This window comes from Panthera tigris, chromosome A1 (genome assembly GCF_018350195.1).
Source record: "Panthera tigris isolate Pti1 chromosome A1, P.tigris_Pti1_mat1.1, whole genome shotgun sequence".
Classification (NCBI taxonomy): Eukaryota; Metazoa; Chordata; class Mammalia; order Carnivora; family Felidae; genus Panthera; species Panthera tigris.
In genome coordinates, this window is record NC_056660.1 from 161301047 (window position 1) to 161322433 (window position 21387).

The window sequence follows — 21387 nt, forward strand, 5'->3', positions numbered from 1 at the left end:
TAAACTTGCAGATTTGAGCCCCATTTGATATTATTTTACCCTCTAGCTCAGGAGTTGTAGGTGAAATGAAACAGCTGTAAAAGTCTGGGGTTTTGAAATCATGTTGCTGAAGCACAGGTTACATATACATTAGATTTATTTATTTTATTATATATTGTCCCATAAATAAATGTTCTTCCACAGGCAGATTAATCAGTTTGTTATCTCTATGGAATTCAATGCATATTGCCAAGAACGCTATCTAAAACAGGGTCTTCCCTCAAAACCACCCCCATTCTCTATCATCTGTCTACATGCTCCTCAATCTCCAAGGATTTGCTAAGGCCTCGTTTCTTTCAGAAGCCACCCCAGGTCATAGTGAGATCATGTAGATTTTTAATTCTTCTGACCACTGAGTCATCAAAGTCTTTGTGCCATAAAGTACTGCAGGATGGCCTCATTTGACACTGGAACTTCACCCATGAGATTTTTATTAGGCCTGGGATATATGAAAAATGTCATTTTTTAAATATATCTGGTGATATCTTAGAGTAATGTCAGCAAAATAGTGGTATAGGCAGCTGAAAGCTCTCATACATTCACAGAATCATCATCAAAAAAAAAAAAAAAGGCATAGGGGCACCTGGGTGGTTCAGTTGCTTAAGTGTCTGACTGCTGATTTTGGCTGAAGTCATGATCTCACTGTCATGAGATCAAGCCCCAGGTCAGGCTGGGCATGGAGTCTGCTTAAGATTGTCTCTCTCCCTGGGTGCCTGGGTGGCTCAGTCCATTAAGCATCTGACTTTAGATCAGGTCATGGTCTCGTGGTTCATGAGTTCAAGCCCCACATCTGGCTCTGTGCTGACAACTTAGAGCCTGGAACCTGCTTTGGATTATGTGTCTCCCTTTCTCTCTGCCCCACCCCCACGTGTGCTCTGCCTCTCAAAAATGAATAAACATTAAAAAAAAATTAAGATTCTCTCTCTCCCTCTCTTTATGCCTGTCCCCACCTCAAAATCAAATCAAATCAAATAATAAAATTAAATTAAATTTTAAAACACAAGCATAAACTGTCAAAATCATATTGTCAAACCTCTGGAAAATAGTCAAAGGTTTACATCAACTAAGTGAAACTGAATCAAGAAACATGCAAGTTGAAAATGTCAAGAAAGCCTTGTGGTAGTTTTACTTGCCTTTACCATAGCACCTCCATGACTCAGCAGCAGTCTTAAAGTGGCAGCAGCCAATATTCCCAGTGTGGGGCCTTGGTCTCCAGTTCTAGATAGAGCACAGCAGATCTTATTCACAAATTACTGTGTAAATTGGTTCTGACTCCTCTGGGAGATACCTGAAGGACTGACACAAGGTGTTTGTCTGTTTGGTGTAACTTAGAAATAAGACTGGAAAAGTGGTAGGCATTGCTCAAAACTACTACAAAGTTAACTAACAAACAGCAGATTCATGGGGCAAAAGATACAAATATTACATTATAACATTAATATGCGCAATCTAAAAAATCCAAACTCATAGTAACATAAATTACAGTGGTGGTTAGCAGGGATTGGGGGTAGAGGAAATGGGGAGATATTGGTCAAATAATACAAACTTCCAGTTATAAGATGAATAAGTTCTGAGAATCTAATGAACAGCATAGTAATTATAGTTAATAATACTGTGTAATATACCTGAAAGTTGCTATGAGAGTAGATATTAAATGTTTTCACCATAAAAAAGAAATTCTAATTATGTGGTGATGGATGTGTAAGCTAACACTATGGTGGTAATTATTTTACAATATGTAAGTGCATCAAATCAACATGTTGTACACCTTAAACTTATATAATTTTTAATGTAAATTATATCTCAGTAAAGGTGGGGGAGAGAAAGAAAACAACATCACACACACACACACACACACACACACAAAGGAAACAGATAATTGAACAATGCTGTAATCCACCAGACTTAACAAACATGTATAAAACAGCCCACCAAAACAATAGTGGAATATACTTTCTTTTCAAATGCACATGGAATATTCTCCAGAATATACCATATACTACACCAAAAAAATGTTCCATTAAGTTTAAAAAGTGTGAAATTAAAAAGTGAGAAATGAGGGGTAGCTGACTGCTGGTTGGTGAGAGCACAGAGTTCTGATCCTATAGACTGGGAAACTGGATAACACCATTTTCATCTCTCCAGTGCTTGCACATACATGCAAATGTGCGCCACACATATCCACACAAATAAGCTAAGCAGCACCACCTAGTGGAGAACGGAGCCCTTACACCAAGCCCCATCCAACTGCACCAACCAAGTCCTAAAAGGCCAACAGAAGTCTCTCCCCCTGCTTAGTATACGGACTATAAACTGCTTCATAGTTTGATTTATTGGTGAAAATGGATGTAATTTAATTTGTATTTCATTTGGTTTGCTGGTCCATCTATTCATTTTTTTTTTTTTTTTGCTTATTCTTGGATACAGAAAGAGAAAAAAATTATTTTATTTTCAGTTTTTATAAACAAAATAGTTTTGTTTTTACTATATATTTTTATTTTTTATACATTTTTTATTCTATTTTACTTTTTTCATTTTATTCTATCTTATTGTATACATTTAAAAATTTTTAAGGTTTTCTAACTTTTTTCTTTTTCTTTTCTTTTCTTTTCTTTTCTTTTCTTTTCTTTTCTTTTCTTTTCCTTAATTTTCCATTCTGTCAAGCTTCTTTCAACACCCAGACAAAAATACACCTCGTATCTAGCTTACTTTATTTGACTTTTTGTGTGTTGTTTTTAATTTTTTTTTGGTTTAAATTTTTATTTTATTAATTTTTTTCTTCTTCCAAATGACAAAACAAAGGAATTCACCCTAAAAGAAAGAAAAGGAAGAAATGACTTAATCAACACAGATATAAGCAAGATGTCTGAAAAATAATATTGAATGAAGGTAATAAGAATACTGGCTGGGGTTGAAAAAAGTATAGGATCCCTTTCTGTGGATATAAAAGAAGTAAAATCTAGTCAGGACTAAATTAAACATGCTATAACTGATATGCAATCTTGAATGGAAGCCATGGCGGCAAGAATGGATGAAGCAGAGCAGCGAATCAATGACATAGAAGACAAAATTATGGAGAATAATGAAACAGGACAAAAGAAGGAAACTAAGGGAAAGGAACATGATATAAGAAATACAGAACTCAGTGACACATTAAAAGGAATAACATCAGAAGTATAGGGGTCCCAGATGATGAAGAAAGAGAAAAAGGGGTAAAATGTTTATGTGAACAAATCATGGTAGAAAACTTTCCTAACCTGGGGAAAGACATAGACATCAAAATCCAGGAAGCAAAGAGAACTCCCATTATATTCAACAAAAACCAACCATCAGCAAGGCATTTCATAGTCAAATTCACAAAATACACAGACAAAGAACGAGTTATGAAAGCAACAAAGGAAAAGTCCTTACCCTACAGTGGAAGACAGATCATGTGTGCAACAGACCTATCCACAGAAACTTGTCGGGCCAGAAAGGAGAGGCAAGATATATTCAATGTGCTGAATCAGAAAAAATATGCAGCGAAGAATTCTTTATCCAGCAAGACTGTCATTCAAAATAGGAGGAGAGATAAAGAGTTTCCCAGACAAACAAAAACCAAAGGAGTTTGTGACTACTAAACCAGCCCTGCAAGAAATTTTAAGGGGGACTCTCTGAGGGGAGAAAAGATGAAACAAAACAAAAATACCAAAAGCTGCAAAAACTAGAAGGGACCAGATAACACCACCAGTTACTCCAACTCCCCAGGCAACACAATGGCAATAAATTCATATCTTTCAGTACTCACTCTAAATGTCAATGGACTAAACGCTCCAATCTAAAGACATAGGGATGCAGAATGGATAAGAAAACATGATACATCTATATGCTGTTTACAAGAGACCCATTTTAGACCTAAAAACACTCAGATTGAAAGTAAGGGGATGGTGAACCATCTATCATGTTAATGGTCAACAAAAGAAAGCCAGAGTAGCCATACTTATATCAGACAATCTATATTTTAAAATAAAGACTGCAACAAGAGATGAAGATGGGCATTATATCATAATTAAGAGGTCTATCCACCAAGAAGACCTAACAATTGTAAACATTTATGCCCCCAAACTGAAATTACCCAAATATATAAATCAGCTAATCACAAACATAAAGAAACTCATTGACAATAATACCATAATAGTAGGGGGCTTTAATACGCCAGTTACAACAATGGACAGATCATCTAAATAGAAAATCAACAAGGTAACAATGGCTTTGAATGATACAGTGGGTCAGATGGACTTAACAGATACATTCAGAACATTTCATCGTAAAGCAGCAGAACACACATTCTTCTCCAGTGCACATGGGACATTCTCCAGAAGAGATCACATACTGAGACACAAATCAGCCCTCAACAGATACAAAAATATCAAGATCATACCGTGCATATTTTCAGACCTCAATACTAAGAAACTCAAAATCAACCACAATAAAAAAATTGGGAAAGATAAAAATACTTGGCGACAAAAGAACATCCTACTAAAGAATAAATGGGCTAACAAAGAAGTTAAAGAGGAAATTGAGAAGTACATGGAAGCCAATGAAAATGATAACACCACAGCCCAAAACATGTGGGATGCAGCAAAGGTGGTCATAAAAGGGAAATATATATCAGTCCAAGTCTTCCTTAAAAAGGAAGAAAGGTCTCAGATACACAGCCTAACCTTACACCATAAACAGCTAGGGAAAAAAAAAAGTAAATAAAACCCAAAAACCAGCAGAAAATGGGAAATAGTAAAGATGAGAACAGAAATCAATGCAATAGAAACCAAAGAAACAGTAAAACATATCAATGTAACCAGGAGCTGGTTCTTTGAAAGAATTAACAAAATTGGTAAACCCCTATCCAGTTTTATTAAAAAAAAAAAGTTAAGACCCAAATAAATAAAATCACGAATAAAAGAGAAGGAGATCACAACCAACCCGGCAAAAATACAAACAATAATAAGAAAATATTATGAGCAATTATATGCCAATAAATTGGGCAATCTGGAAAAAAATGGACAAATTCCTAGAAACATATAAACTGCCAAAAGTAAAACAGGAAGAAAGAAACAGAAAATTTGAACAGACCTATAACAAGTAAAGAAATGTGAATTAATAATCAAAAATTTCCCCAAACAAGAGTCCAAGTTGAGACAGTTTCCAGGGAATTCTACCAAATATTTAAAGAAGAGTTAACACCTATTCTTTTGAAGCTGTTACAAAAAAAAAAAAAAATAGACATGGAAGGTAAATTTCCAAATGCATGCTATGATTCCAGTATTACCTTGATTCCAAAACTAAAGACCCCAGTAAAAATAACTACAGACAATTTACCTGATGAATAGGGATGCAAAAATTCTCAACAAGACACTAGCTAACCGGATCCAACAATACATTAAAGAATTATTCACCATGATCAAGTGGGATTTATACCTGGAATGCAGGGCTGGTTCAATATCTGCAAATCAATCAATGTGATACATAACAGTAATAAAAGAAAGGATAAGAACTACATGATACTTTCAACAGATGCAGAGAAAGCTTTTGACAAAATACAATATCCTTTCTTGATAAAAACTTCAAGAAAGTAGGGATAGAAGGATCATACTTCAAGATCGTAAAAGCCGTATATGAGAGACACACTGCTAACATCATCTTCAATGGGAAAAAACTGAGAGCTTTCCCCCTAAGGTCAGGAGCAAGACAGGAATGTCCATGCTAGACACTGCTATTCAACATTGTATTGGAAGTCCTAGCCTCAGCAGTCAGACAACACAAGCAAATAAAAGGCATCTAAATCAGCAAGGAGGATGTCAAACTTTCACTTTTCTCAGATAACATGATACTCTATATGAAAAACCCAAAAGATTCCACCAAAAAACTGCTAGAACTGATCCAGGAATTCAGCAAAATTGCAGGATATAAAATCAATGCATAGATATTGGTTGCATTTCTATACACCAATAATGAAGCAACAGAAAGAGAAATCAGGGAATTGATCCCATTTACAATTGCACCAAAAATCTTAAAATACCTCAGAATAATCCTAACCAAAGAGCTAAAAAATATGTACATGGAAAACTATAGAAAGCTTATGAAAGAAATTAAAGAAGACACAAAAAAATGGAAAAACATTCCATGCTCATGGATTGGAAGAATAAATATTTTTAAAATGTTGATACTACCCAAAGAAATTTGCATATTCACTACAATCCCTATCAAAATAACACCAGCATTCTTCACAGAACTAGAACAAACAATACTAACATTTGTAGGGAACCTGAAAATACTCTAAATAGCCAAAGCAATCCTGGAAAGGAGTACCAAAGCTGGAGACATCACAATCCTGCACTTCAAGTTGTATTACAATATAATATTCATGAAGACAGTATGGTACTGGCATAAAAACAGACACTGAGATCAATGGAACAGAATAGAGAGCCCAGAAATGGACCCACAAATATATGGCCAACTAATCTTTGACAAACCAGGAAAGAATAAACAATGGAATGAAGACAGTCTCTTCAGCAAATGTTTTGGGAAAACTGGATAGCGTCATGCAGGAAAATGAAACATGGACCACTTTCTTACACCATATACAAAAATAAACTCTAAATGGATGAAAGACCTAAATATAAGATAGGAAGCCATCAACATCCTAGAGGAGAAAGCAGGAGAAAACCTCTTTGGCCAAAGGTACAGCAATTTCTTAATATGTCTCCAGAGGCGATGGAAACAAAAGCAAAACTGAACTCTTGGGACCACATCAAGATAAAAAGCTTCTGGATAGCAAAGGAAACAATCAGCAAAACTAAAAGGCAACTGACAGAAAAGGAGATGAAGTTTGTAGATGACATATCAGATAAAGGGTTAGTATCCAAAATCTATAAAGAACTTATCAAACTCAACAACTAAAAAGCAAATAATCCAGTGAAGAAACAGGCAAAAGATATGAAAAGACACTTTTCCAAAGAAGACATCCAGATGGCTGACAGCCACATGAAAAAATGCTGAACATCACTCATTATCATGGATATACAAATCAAAACTACAGTGAGATACCACCTTACACCATTCAGAATGGCTAAAATGAACAACTCAGGCAACAGCAGATGTTGGCAAGGATGCAGAGAAAGAAGAACCCTTTTGCACTGCTGGTGGGAATGCAAACTGATGCATCCACTCTGGAAAGCAATATGGAGGTTCCTCAAAAAATTAAAGGTAGAACTACCTTATGACCCAGAAATTGCACTACTAGGTATTTATCCAGAGGATACAGGTGTGCTGTTTTGAAGGGTTACGTGCACTCCAGTGTTTATAGCAGTGCTACTGACCATAGCCAAAGTATGGAAAGAGCCCAAATGTCCATTGACAGATGAATGGATAAAGAAGAAGTGCATATATATATATATATATATAGGAGTATTACTTGCCAATCAAAAATAATGAAATCTTGCCCATTGCACCAATGGAAGTAGAATGTATTATGCTAAGAGAATTAGTCCGAGAAAGACCAATATCATATGACTTCACTCATATGTGGAATTTAACATACAAAACAGATGAATATAAGGGAAGGGAAGCAAACTTAATATAAAAACAGGGAGGGCACAAAACATAAGAGACTCAAATACAGAGAACAAACTGAGGGTTGCTGTAGGTTTGTGGGTGGGGAATGGGCTAAATGGACAAGGGGAATTAAGGAGGACACTTGCTGGGATGAACCCTGGGTGTTATATATGGGGGATGAGTCACTGGATTCTATTCCTGAAATCATTATTGCATTGCATGCTAACTAACTTGGATATAAATTTAAAAAAAATTGTTTTAATTAGTTCATAAAAAAAATTATACAATATGATCAAGTGGGATTTAATTCAGGAAATCAAGGGTAGTTTCATATAGGAAGGTAATACCTATGTAATAAGTCACATGACTAGAACAAAGAAAAATTATCATCTCAACTAATATAGAAAAAGAACATTTGATGAAATCTAACATACTTTCATGATAAAAAACCCTCAGAAAACTAGGTATAGAAATAAACTTCCTGAACATGATAAAGCACATTTATGAAAAATCCACACTTAACATCATACTCAGTGGACATAGACTAAAATTATTCCAAAAATCAGGAACAAGTCAAAAATGCTGCTTTCACCACTGCTATTTGACATTGTACTAGAAGTTCTAGCCAGAGCAATTGGACATGAGGAGGAAAAAAAATCAGAAAATAAGAGCTAAAATCTATTCAAAGATAACACTGTCATATGTACAGAATTTTTTTAAAAATCCAAAAGGAAGGTGCTTGAACTTCTAAAGAAATTAGTAAAGTTTCACGGTAAATATTAACAAACAAAAGTCAGTTGTGATTTTATATTACAGCAATGACAACTTGAAAAATAAATTAGAAAAGTAATTATATTTCCAATCATCTAAAATAATGCATTACAAAATACCTAGGAATATATTTAACAAGAAAATGAAAGACTCATATTCTAAGAAGTATAAAGCATAACTGAAATTAAAGAAGACCTAAATAAATGGAAATATGTCCCATGTTTACAAATGAGAAAACAATTAAGATGTCAATACTACTCAACACAACTTCCTATTACACACTCCCTATCACTTAGATTCACCACCCTGTCTAAATAACAACAGTCTTTTTTTTGCAGAAATGGAGAAATGCTCAAATTCATTTGGAATTGTACGCAGTACCACATAACTAAAAAAATCTTGAAAATGTTTGGAGACTCTCATTTACCAACTTCAAAAATTACAACAAAACTACTATTTGGACAGTGTGGTACTGACATAAGGATAGATATATAAGCCAATGAAATAGAATTGAAATCCTAGAAATAAATGTATACATTTGTAGTCTATTGATTTTTGACAAGGGTTCCAAGTCCATTCGATGGGGAAAAAAGTTTCCCAGAAGAGATGGTGCTTGGACAACTGAATTTCCACATGCAGAAGAATGAAGTTGGACCTCTTAAGTTGAAATGGATGAATGACCTAAATATATTTGCTAAAACCATAAAACTCTTAGAGGAAAACATACAGGTAAATCTTTATGTCCATTGATTTGGCAATCAATTGGTAGATATGATATCAAAAGCCTGAGGAAAAAAGGGAAAAAAAATAAATTGGACTTCACCAAAATTTAAAACTTTTGTTCATCAAAGGACACTATCAAGAAAATTAAAAGATGAATTACAGATTGGGAGAAAATATTTGAAAATCATATATCTGACAAAGGCTTATATCTAGGGTAGATAAAGAATTTCTATAACTCTGTCTTAGTCCATTCAGGCTGCTATAAAAAAACAAAAAACAAAAAACAAAAAACAGAAATTGGGTAACCTAAAGAACAAACATGTATTTCTTACAATTCTGGAGGCTAAGAATTCCAAGATCAAGACTCTGGAAGATTTGATGTCTGATGAGAACCCACTTCCTGGTCTATACCTGAAGGGTTTTTTTTTGCTGTGTCTTTAAATGGTGGAAAGGGTGTTGAAACTTTCTGGGGTCTCTTTCATAAGGACAGTAATCTCATTCATGGGGTCTCTACCCTGATGATCCCACTGTCTCCCAACAGACCCAGTTCCAAATGCCACCAAATTGGGGGTTAGGTTTCAACATATGGCAACACAAACACCAGCCTGTAGCTAACTAAACAATAAAAAGATAAACAGCCCACTTAAATGGGCAAAGGGCTTGAATAGAGTTTCTCCAAAAAAGATGTACAAATGGCCAGTTAACACATGAAAAGATGATTGCTATCACTAGTCACTAGGGAAATGCAAATCAAAACCACAAAATGCAAATCAAGATACCACTTTATATTCATTAGAATGACCAGGACTAAAAACAAACAAAATAACAAGTATTAGTAACTTGTTCCAATTGTAAAGAAATTGAAGCACTTGTACATTGTGATAGGAATATAGAGTAGCCACTCAGAAAAAGTTGGGGGTTCCCCAAAAAGCTGAACATGTAATATACATATGACCAAGCAATTTCACTTCTAGGGATATACCAAAATAACTAAAGCCAGGGACTCAAATAGATACCTGTATGCCAGTGTGATTTTAGCATTATTAACAATAGCCAAAAGTTGGAGATAATCCATTTATCCATCAATAGATGAATGGATTAACAAAATGTGGTGAATGGATACAATGGGATATTATTCAGCCATAAAAGTGAATGAAATTCTGATACATACTACAACATAAATGATCACTGGAAACGGGATGCTAAGTGAAATAACTCAGATTTGAAAAAACAAATATTGTATAATCCATTTATATGAAATATCTAGAATAGGCAAATTCATAAAGACAGAAAGTGTATTAGAGGTTACCAGGGGCTAGAAGAGGTGGGAATCCTTTAGATAATAGAAATTATGTATGCAAATATATATATATATATATATATATATATATATATATATACATATATATATACACACACAAATATGCATATATATTTATATATATATATACACAATAAAATAAAGTTTATAATGTATAAAATAAATGAAGTTTATAATGTATAAAATAAATGAAGTTTATAATGTATAAAATAATTATATATATTAAAATAGGGGCCCATGGGTGGCTCAGTCAGTGGAGTGTCCAACTCGATTTCAGCTCAGATCATGATCCCAGGGGCATGGGATCAAGCCTGGCATTGGTCTGTTCACTGAGTGTGAAGCCTGTTTAAGATTCTCTCTCTCTCTCTCTCTCTCTCTCTCTCTCTAGCTCTGCCCCTGTCCCCTGCTTGTGCTCTCTCTGTCTGCGAGATGAGAAAAATACATATATATTAGGTAAGAAAATGATTACATATGTGTATAAAATATTACATAATAGTGGTGAACATGTATAATTCCTAGTTTCCCCAACTTCTGTGACACTAATTTACGAAATCAATTTCCTTTGTGGCTCCACTCTTTATTTTCTAGAATTAGTTTAAAAGTAGGCAACAAATACCCACCTGATTATTTTCTTTCACAAGGTATATTCATACACCATTACACATGAAACACTCATGGCTCAATGTAATATATATTTTTAAAGAAAGTCCTAAAAAGAAAGAATAAATGTTATCCTATCGAATAATGTTGGTACCAGGTAGAAATGCTTATTTCTGAATAGGAATTTCATAGAAATGGATAACAGAAAAGAGTTACTTTTGCTCATACCACTTCATGAAATGCTGTGGCTTTCCTTCCTATTTATCCAACTTCTATCCAAAATTTTTTTAAGACTCACCCTTTGTGTTGTTTGAGGATCCCTTTGATTATCTCATCCCTCAAAGAGTTCTCATCTCTTTTAAGGAGTTAGTGTTACACTTGACTGTTAATTTACAGAACATAATTATCCATATGTACCTAATGACAAGAATTATAGGGTCTCTACTACACACCATTCTCTGTCCTTAGTGTTTTACGTATGTGCATTTATGTAATCTCCAAGCAACCCTAAGGGGGTAGATAAAATTACTAGCTGCTTTTTATAGTTAAGGATAGTAAGTCTGGGATGCCTGGGTGGCTTAGTCGGTTAAGCATCCGACTTGAACTCAGGTCACGATCTCGCGGTCCATGAGTTTGAGCCCCACATCGGGCTCTGGGCTGATAGCTCAGAGCCTGGAGCCTGCTTCGGATTCTGTGTCTCCCTCTCTCTCTGCCCCTCCCCCATTCATGCTCTGTCTCTCTCTGTCTCAAAAATAAATAAATGTTAAAAAAAAATTTAAAAATGATAGTAAGTCTCAGAAAGGTTAAGAGTTTTGCTCAAAGTCATACAGCTAAGATGTGTCAGGATCCATATAACTTTATATTTTTAAACATTTTTCTCAAGCCACTGTATGTCTTTAAGAATAAATATACTATACCATACTTACTCATTGATGTCTACTGCAGGTTAAAAAAATATGCTCTGTCCCTTTAAAAAATATGTTGAAGACCTAACTCCTGGTACCTGTGAATGTGATCTTATTTGGAAACAGAGTCTTAGCAGATGTCAAGTTGAGATGAGATTTTACTGGATTAATATGAGCCTTAATATAATCTGATTTATATCCTTAAAAGAAGAATTAAAGATACACAAAAACACAGAGGAATGAATGCCACGTGAAGACCATGGCAGAGACTAGAATGTTGCATCTACAAGCCACGGAGCTCCGTGGTTTGATTACTAGCAAACACTAGAAGCTAGGAAGAGGCATGGAAGGATTCTTCTCTAGATTTTTTAAAGGAATTGGAGGCCTGCAGATATCTTGTGTGTGTATTTGTTTATTTTGAGAGAGAGACAGAGAGACAGAGAGACAGAATGAGCAGGAGAGGAGCAGAGAGAGAGGAAGAGAAACAGAATCCCAACCAAGGTCTGCACTGTCGGTGCAGAGCCCAATGCAGTGCTTGAACCCACAGACCTGTGAGATGATGACCTGAGCTAAATCAAGAGTCGGATGTTCAACTGACTGAGCCACTCAGGTGACCCAAGGCCTGCAGATATCTCAGTTTCACACATCTGGCCTCCAAACTGTGAGAGAATACATTTCTGTTGTTTTAAGCCACCTGGTTTGTGGCACATTGTCATGGCAGCCTTAAGAGACTAATAACTATCTTTAGAGTCTTTATTAATTAATTTAGAACTCTGAAATTCTTTTAGGCCACAACATTTTTAATTTTAATTTTTTTTTAGTTAACAATAGTATCTGAAAGGTTGCCTGGGTGACTCAGTTGATTGTCTGTCTCTTGATTTTGGCTCAGGTAATGATCTCATTGTTCTTGAGATCAGGCCCTGCTTCGGGCTCTGCACTGAGAGTATGGAGCCTGCTTGGGATTCTATCTCTCCCTCTCTTTGCCCCTGCCCTGCTCGCATGCTCTCTCTCTTTCAAAACAAACAAACAAACAAACAAACACACACAATATTATCTTAAAATTTCCACGAACCTTAATATTAAAATAAACAAATAAACAAGGAAGCAGCCATAAAGATTTCTGCTGACCTTTCTGGTGCCACTCTCTGTGTCCTAGGGCTTCCTAGAGCACAGTGGTGAAAAAGAACAGACCCAATTTAATGTTCTTATTTAATTAATGTGTGAAATGAGGCTTAGAGGAGTTGTTTTTTTTCTAATAGAATGTCATCCCAACTGATGGTGGCAGACTACCCACTCCAATATAGATGTCTTTTTCACTGCTTTATAACTTTCTCCAATGTACTGGGCTTCAATTTAAAGACTTACTTTTTTAAAATAGCTCTTACTGATTTTGTAATCATAAAATTATACATTTAATATCATGAAAATTTATCAAATCAAAAAAAGAAATTTAAAGCCTAATTAACACTTTATAAAAGAGCCTTGAATATTTCGTGAATTTACATATGAGCACTTCACTCCCAAATTAAACCCTGAGGTTGCTGTTGACTAAATCATAAAGTGGTCTCACAGTCAAAGGAATACAATCAATCCAGCTAAGGCATGTACACAGAAATAATGCTTCCTTTTTGCTTCTTCCATAATCGACCAAATTGTGAAAATTCTCTTTTTATATTTCTTCTCAGCTTGCAGTCTCTTACATTCTGCAACCACCAAGCATCTTCATTCTCATCCTCTACCTTCCACAAATCATTCACTGTCTCTCACCACAAACCACACCTCTTTTATCCACCTCCCTCCCTTAGTCTGTCTCTCCTCCAGATTCTTTGTCGCAAAATGTAGGAAATGTTCTTACAGAAACAAATCTACACAGAATGTATAAAGAGCCTAAGCAGATATATTTTGTCTAATCCTGTGATTTACACACACACACACATTTACTAATTTGAATCATATTTCAATCAGAAACATTTCTATTATCACGAAGTTTTCTCCTAGAAGTGTGTTTTGTTTATCCTTTTAAACTACTTTTTCTCATTACAAAATCAAGAAATATTATAGTCTATTATCCCTTAATTTATGCAGAGGATGAAGCAGATGTATTTATGCTATATATATGTAAAGATATATATCATTTATCATAACATATCAAGTTTGTTTTAAGTACATGAATGCAATATACACTAGTGTAAGATTCTAAACCATGCAAAAATGAGTGAGTAAAACTTCTGTTGTCATTTCTTGGATGCAGAGAGCCTGAAGGTGCTTCACTCTCATATTTACAATGAAAAAACAACAAATAAACTTTAAGTTATGACTGGTTTTGAAACTATTATAGAGGTAAGTTCCCTGAGAAACCAGTGTTCTGAAATCTAATGAGAGATAGCAACCTGAAGGAAGACAGGAGAGGTGAGCCCTGGCTCACTTCTTATTACAAATGGAATTCAGTATAAATGACAAATTGTTGAAAGCTGCATTTGGACCCATGGAATGTTCACCGACACTGGAGGACTTTACATCAGTTGAAGGCAATTCTCAACAAACCTCAATGGGTATTCTCAGAAAAGATAAGAATGAGCTCTAAGAAAAGTTTCCATTCAGTGGGGGAGGGGAGCATCACGTATATGGGATGGACAAGAAACTCCACTTGGACTCCTCTCCTCTATGTCCACTATGAAATAAAAGCCTTAATCTGTGACAGAGGTGGGCAAAATATACCACCATCATTAGGGCACTGGTGACATTTCATTACGTACAGGGAAGGAAATAATGGGAAAAAATTTACTCCTAGGCCCATGGAAGACTAAGCACTAGTCTCAGAATTGAACTAAGCTAGGGAAAGAGAAATATGAACACAACATTCCCCAAATGCAAGACATTATGACTAACACCAAAGTTTAATTAAGCTGACAGTTTGCCCCTCAAGTCCTCACAAGCCAAGCTGGCAAACTTTGAAAAACAATTAACAGTTGGAAATCAAGAATGAAGAACAGGAGAGCATGCAAAAAACACTTTCTGAAGCACAGAGCAAGAAGACAAAGGCTCAGGGTCATGCAAACATTGTTCTGGCAAACCAGTCCACACCCTACAGACTTGATGTATCAGGATGCAATTCCCTAATGAGTTTTAGAAGATCTGTGCAGGGATTCTCTGCATTATTTTTGCAACTCGTCTATAAATCTAAAATTATCTCAAAATAAACATTTGAAATGAGTCAAAATCTGAACTATAAGAAAGGGAATGTGTTTATATTCATTCCATGTTTAACATCTTATAAGAAAAAATATGTATGCATATATATACATAATCTCAAATGCCACTGATTGTATCATATAAATATTATGAATTTGTGACCATCAGAATACATACAGGTCCATGCATTTAAGAAGCTTAATTATATTCCATTATGTTATGCTGACTAATTTTCTGTATTTCCTCAATTATATTCCTATTCTTTTTGCTCTCATCTATTTCACAGAATGGCTGAAATTCAGCAAGTTCCATTTCCTAAACTCTGTGCAATTAGGTTTCAGGATAGATTCTACCTGTGGGAAATTTGGAGTATTTTCTGTATTCCTGAGTGGACGTTAACTGATACATGTGATTGAATTATCATTTGCTTAATCAATTCTTTTTAGAGTGATAATAAGCAGATTTTCTTATTATGAAGAATGCTAACGGGTACCTGGATAGTTCAGTCGATTATGCATCCCACTCTTGATTTCTGCTCAGATTATGATTTCATGGTTGGTGAGTTTGAGCCCAGTGTCAGGTCTATGCTGCTTGGGATTCTCTGTCTCCCTCTCTGTCTGCCCTTCACCCACTCCTGCTCTCTTTCAAAAATAAATAAATAAATAAATAAATAAATAAATAAATAAATAAATTCTTAATTCTTAAAAAAAAGAATGCTGTAACACAGATACATATGTACTTGCGAATTTCTTTAGAATTGTTTCTTAAAAAGGAATAAGTAGATTATGAGAATGATCATTTTAGTTTTTAAAAATATTCACACCCCATCTTCTTCTAGAAATGTGGAGTGCATTTTTGCTCTCTCAAGCAGTATACTGTTGTGTCATTGTGAATAAGATAGAATACAATGGAGCTGGACTAATCTTCAATTCGTGAAAATTGGGGTGCTTTGAAATGTATGACTCAAAGATCTGAAATTTTAAAGAAACATTTTATAAAGACAGAGTTTTTAAAATATAAAATACAAATTTCAAAACAATAATTCTGGGGACGCCTGGGTGGCTCAGTCGGTTAAGCGTCCGACTTCGGCTCAGGTCATGATCTCGCGGTTCGTGAGTTCAAGCCCCGCGTCGGGCTCTGTGCTGATGGTTCAGAGCCTGGAGCCTGTTTCAGATTCTGTGTCTCCCTCTCTCTCTGACCCTCCCCCATTCATGCTCTGTCTCTCTCTGTCTCAAAAATAAATAAAGGTTAAAAAAATTAAAAAAAACCAATTCTGATGTTTTGACTTCTCTTTTACTGGATCATTAATCATACTGTAGGTGATTAGACTGGTAAGAGGCAGATTGGCTGTAGAAATACAACTTATTACCTTTAAAAGTTTAGAATTTCAGTGTGCAGATATTTGACTCTTCTCAGTGAGGTGCAAAACACGTGAGAGAAGCCTTCAAGAGGAATGTAAGCAAATCTGACTGTAACCGTGTGAGTTCACCAGGGAGAATTGCCTAGATGAACCTAGACATCTTCCAGATTCACAAGCAAACTATGTGATGGTTATTGCTTTCAGTCAGTGCTTTGAAGCCATAGATAACTGAAAGAGTGAATTTTTTTAGAATCATCCCTAAGATTTTTACTGCATTTGGAAACATGACCTTCTGTTCCAATTAAGTTAACAGCCTTCAATCTTAAACTCCTTGAAGTGATGTTTCTGTGGTCTTCTCTCTATTTTATTCTGAGATGATCTTCCTGTATCTCAGAGCCTTTAGCTTTACCGACAACTAAATTTGTCAAAACTCTTATCTTTCCTCCTGAATTCGATTGAGTAGCTTAAAGTAATGGAGAACAGTTCTGTGTGAATCATCTTTCTGAAGCCTTCATTTAAGCAGGTTTCCTGGTAATCTCCTTCATTTGCTTGGGTGTTTTTTAACAGAAGACATTTTAGCTGTGATGTTCAAATCAATACTGTGCTCTCTATTTTAAACAGCAAGAAAAGCTCTAATCAAATGCTTAGATAACTACAGACTATTATCTTCACTTCTTGGTCATCCTTTTCCTTTCAAAACCTTAGATAAAGTGTGCAGTATCTGTACAAACCATAAGGACATTGGAGCCCATATTATCAAATTTTATTTTCAGCCTTACTACTGATTCACTGTTAGACACTGGACAAACTGCTCAAACTTGCAAGACATTAAATAATACATTAGAAATATAGGTCCTTCATTTATACCATGTGTTTATCCCTCCATTCTTAGGCTGTGTACAATGAAAAGTGTTTTTTGAAGAGCCTAAAAATTAATGTGTAGCAACTTCTAAGTGACATCACCTCAAATCTCAAAAGCTAAAACAGAAAAAAGCACTGTCAGTTGCATACAGAAGTCATTGAGAGGTGCCATAAGAAAGAAGGAGGTAAACTTAGCTTTCCTCCTTTCAGTTCTGAAGTGACTTGTTCTTCAGAATAATCTCCTTTTAAAAGATGTTTTTCCTGGCTCTTTCTTGCCTTCTGACATCAGAAATTACAGTCAAAAAGGGAGAAAGAATACTTAAGTAATGGTGTCAGGAAATGGTAGTAAATTGTTCTTTAACAGCTGTGTGTCATATACTTAGTAAAGCAAAAACTGAATTAAAATAGGAAACATATTTCATAATACATGTCATTATTCTCATCCTCTAAATTGATGTTAACAACATAAGATACATTAAGACTTTAAACACTCCTTGATCAACTCATTTAGTTATTTTATCAACCAATTCCTTAGCCAATTTATTAATCATGCCAATTTTTAACAATGGGCCATCTGAAGACCCAAGGTGATGGAAATGGGATGCAAATTGTTTTATCCATCAAATTGCACTACCAAAATTTTAAATAAGCACAAAATAACTAAATACCTACAAATCATGACATTACTAATTCATTCTCTTTTATTTTTTAAATTAATTTATTTTGAGAAAGGCAGAGAGTATGAGCTGGGAAAGGGCAGAAAAAGGGAGAGAGAGAGAAAGAGAGAGAATCCCAAGCAGGCTCTTCAGAGTCAGTGCAGAGCCCAATGTGGAGCTCAAACTCATGAAACCATGAGATCATGACCTGAGCTGAAATCAAAAGTCAGAGGCTTAACCAGTTGAGGCACCCAGGTGCCCCACTAATTCATTCTCAGTAGATGATGCCAAATATGAAATTCTTTAAAATTCTGGAAGATCATAAATAATCTAGACATCAACCAATTGTGAATTGAACTTAAATTTTAGTACTCAGACACAAATAGTCATCTTTTTAAAGGTGATTAAATAAATAAGTATACAGTCACGTGAAGGAATATTCATCACATATTAAATGAAAATAATTTTAAACAATAATAAATTGTACATGTCCCTATGACAATGATGGAATAAAAGAGACTAGATTTAGTCTCCAAGATTAAAATAAAACTGGAAAGCTGTGTAAAATATATGAACGATCAGTTTTCAGATATTAGCATGAAACAAAAGAATGATATCTGACAGAAAGGCTTAAGGAAACCTAGAAACTATTACACATATTAAAAAGCATTTATTTTACTTTAATTAATTAATTAATTAATTTATTTATTTTAATATGAAATTAATTGTCAAATTGGTTTCCCAGTGCTCATCCCAACAGGTGCCCTCCCTGATACCGTCACCCAGCCACCCCTCTTTCCCAACCCCCATAAACCCTCAGTTTGTTCTCAGTTTTTTAGGAGTCTCTTATGTTTTGGCTCCCTCCCTCTGTAACCATTTTTTTCCCTTCCCCACCCCCATGGTCTTCTGTCAAGTCTCTCAGGATCCACATAGGAGTGAAAACATATGGAATCTGTCCTTCTCTGTATGACTTATTTCACTTAGCATAACACTCTCTAGTTCCATACATGTTGCTACAAAAGACCATATTTCATTCTTTCTCATTGCCACATAGTATTCTATTGTGTATATAAATCACAATTTCTTTATCCATTTGCCAGTTGATGGACATTTAGGCTCTTTCCATAATTTAGGTGCTGTTGAGAGTGCTGGTATAAACATTGGGGTACAAGTGCCCCTATGCATCAGCACTCCTGTATCCCTTCAGTAAATTCCTAGCAGTGCTACTGCTGGGTCATAGGGTAGGTCTATTTTTAATTTTTTAAGGAAACTCCACACTGTTTTCCAGAGCGGCTGCACCAGTTTGCATTCCCACCAACAGTGCAAGAGGGTTCCCATTTCTCCACATCCTCTCCAGTATCTATAGTCTCCTGTTTTGTTTATTTTAGCCACTCTGACTGGTGTGAGGTGATATCTGAGTGTGGTTTCGATTTTTATTTCCCCGATGACGAGCGACAATGAACATCTTTTCATGTGCCTGTTGGCCATCCGAATGTCTTCTTTAGAGAAGTGTCTATTCATGTTTTCTGCCCATTTCTCACTGGATTATTTGTTTTTCAGGTGTGGAGTTTGGTGAGCTCTTTATAGATTTTGGATAGTAGCCCTTTGTCCGATATGTCATTTGCAAATATCTTTTCCCATTCCGTTGGTTGGCTTTTAGTTTTGTTGACTGTATCCTTTGCTGTGCAGAAGCTTTTTATCTTCATGAAGTCCCAGTAGTTCATTTTTGCTTTTAATTCCCTTGTCTTTGGGGATGTGTCAAGTAAGAAATTGCTGCTGCTGAGGTCAGAGAGGTTTTTTCCTGCTTTCTCCTATGGGGTTTTGATGGTTTCCTGTCTCACATTCAGGTCCTTTATCCATTTTGAGTTTGTTTTTGTGAATGGTGTAAGAAAGTGGTCTAGTTTCATCCTTTTGCATGTTGCTGTCCAGTTCTCCCAGCACCATTTGTTAAAGAGACTGTCTTTTTTCCATTGGATATTCTTACGTGCTTTGTTAAAGATTAGTTTGCCATACGTTTGTGGGTCTAGTTCTGGAGTTTCTGTTCTATTCCATTGGTCTATGTGTCTGTTTTTGTGCCAATACCATGTTGTCTTGATGATTACAGCTTTGTAGTAGAGGCTAAAGTCTGGGATTGTGATGCCTCCTTAAAAAGCATTTAAATGCATGCCAGGACAGTGTCCAAACTAATGAAAAGAATACAACAAACCCCTGGACCCAACAATGTAAAATTCACAATGTATATTTTCCAATCAAAAGTTACCAGACATGCAAAAAAGCAGAAAATTAAGACTCAACCGTGAGAAAATCAATTACTAGAAATAGAACTGAAAATGATAAAGATAAAAGAGTTATCAAACAGAGATGTCAAAAAAATACGCATTTATAAATATGTTCCACACATTAAAGAGAGTAGAGAGTGGCACCTGGCTAGTTCAGTTGCTTAAACAACCGACTCTTGATTTCAGCTCAGGTCATGATCTCACAGTTTGTGAGTTCATGTCCTGTGTTGGGCTCCACACTGACAGTGCAGAGCCTGCTTGGGATTCTCTCTCTCCCTCTCTCTATGCCCCTCCTCACTCTCTGTCTCTCTTTTTCTCAAAATAAATAAATAAAATTTAAAAAAAGAAAGTAGTAAAAAGGTGAATATGGTGATTAGACATATGGAAGATATATGGGAAAAACTCAAATGAATTTCCATAGATTTAGAATCTATGAAATGAAAAGTACACTGAATTGGATTAACAGCAGTTAGATACCATAGAAGACACTAGTGGCACTGAAGAAAAAAAGAATAGAAAATATCCAAAATGAAACACACAGAGAAAATAAGAGTTAAAAAAATGAACAAAGCCTTGTGATAAGTGGGACAATCATGTCATCCAGTATGTGTTTAATGGTCTCAGACAGAAAGGAGAGATAGGAGGACACACAATAAATGAAGAAATATAGGCTTTTAGTGAAGTTCACTTGTAGATGATATCATGGTCTACATAAAAAATATCTTAAGGAATATCCTAAAAAGATCTATGAAAACTATGAAATGTTTTAATCAGTTTGCAGGATGCAAGCATCAAAGAAATAAAAAATTAAGTTAACAAAAATCAGCCCCCAAAGCAGTAGCACTTAAAACATATAAAAGAAACCCAAAGAGGAAATAACATGTGGAGTCTGCTGAAAAACATTCGAATGCAAAGATTATCTTAAGCCACACATTTTCCTGCCCCATAAAGGGATGCATGTCAATGCCCAGAAGGCTGTGATAGAACCTACACAACTACATTGAATTTCCATAGCCATGTTCTCTCTTTGTATAAAGAAAACACCTATGTATGTGTGAACATGCTAGATGTGGTAAAAGATCTGCAA